Source organism: Stenella coeruleoalba, assembly GCF_951394435.1.
Source record: "Stenella coeruleoalba genome assembly, chromosome: 2".
Classification (NCBI taxonomy): Eukaryota; Metazoa; Chordata; class Mammalia; order Artiodactyla; family Delphinidae; genus Stenella; species Stenella coeruleoalba.
The window spans coordinates 39,105,809-39,107,260 of NC_137147.1; positions in this window are offsets into that span (position 1 = coordinate 39,105,809).

Genomic DNA, 1,452 nt, shown 5'->3' on the forward strand with positions numbered 1-1,452 from the left:
AGCACAGGAACTGTGCTCAAAGGTGCTCAAAGAAATATCCCAACATTATTTATAAAAGGAAGGCTGCACTCATGTCTATGAAGAGCTTATAATACCATGGAAAAATATTTAAGTTATAAAGTTAAATGAGAAAGTAGAATACAAAACTTATACTCAGTATGATCTCAACTACGTAAAACCAAGCAAAAAAAAAGGCTAAAAGTTCAAAATGTTAAGTTAGTGGTTGTATTTAAGTAGTGTACCTACTTGGATCTTTTCTCTTCTTTATTTTTGCCTCTTCCAACACTTTCTCTACTGGGGAGTTTTGTTTTTTGTTTTTTGTTTTTTTAATGATTAGCTACCAAAAAAGGATGCCTGATAAAAGTACTGAATTTGAGTTAATGAATTTAAGTCCAGCCTATAGGAAAGGATCTGTACATGTATAAAATTAGCAAACATTCCAGGCTACCCTCTGAATCCACAGTGTGTTAGCAGTAACTTCCGAGAGGCTGGAGGGCTTTGTCCTCTCCTCCAGCCAGGTGCAAAGTGTCACCAGATCCTGCCTGATCAAAACCTGCTGAATCGAACAAAAATGTCATGGATTTACAAAAAGGAACAGAAGTACCCACATTTGGCAAAAACCTATTTATAGTACAGGAGTAGCTCTTTAATACTATGATTAAACAAGGGGATGGCTATTTTCTCCTATCTTCTGTGCAGATAGCAAGTTTCAAAACAGCTATCATCAATAAGAACTGTGGAAAGCCAATCCTGGCTTAGAAACAGAAATAAAACAGCCCTGCAACAACAGTGGACAGAGAAAAGCCACGATTTAGAAAATTATAAAAATTGCTTTCTATAAAATTGATGCCCTTGAAAACATTCGTTTACTGTATATACTTTAAGGTCCACTACCACCCGCCCTCAAAAAACAGGGTGAAAACCTCTAACACTTTCTACCAAAGTAGCCACTGGTATGTTCATTCAGCAAACACTGAGGGAAGGCTCATAACGTGCGAGGTACTGGAGCGTCAAAGGGCAGATGGATATGCCCCTGCCCCAAGGACATCTTGGTCTCTCAGAGCGGGACGCGGGCACATCACCAACCACGATACAGGAATGAAAAGCAGATGCCACTGCTTTCCTACAACTCAAGAATCAGCTACAATTCTCACTGAATTATTTACACAAAAGTCCTTACACAGAAACTTTCCTGACTCACTAGGAGGCAAAAATGCAACTACTTTCCCTTGATAAATACTTCTAGAAGGGACAGGCATTAAATTACATTTTGTGATATTTGCCCTTAAACATCACAGTGCCCAGTAGTGAGGTCAGTTAACTTTCTTTTAAGCAATGGAGCATTTTTACTCCAAGAATGAGACACTTTGAAGCCGAGAAAAAGTGACCAGCCCTAGATCTAGATCAAGACTTGTCAGGACTGTCAAAAGCCGAGATCCAGGAGTGTAAATT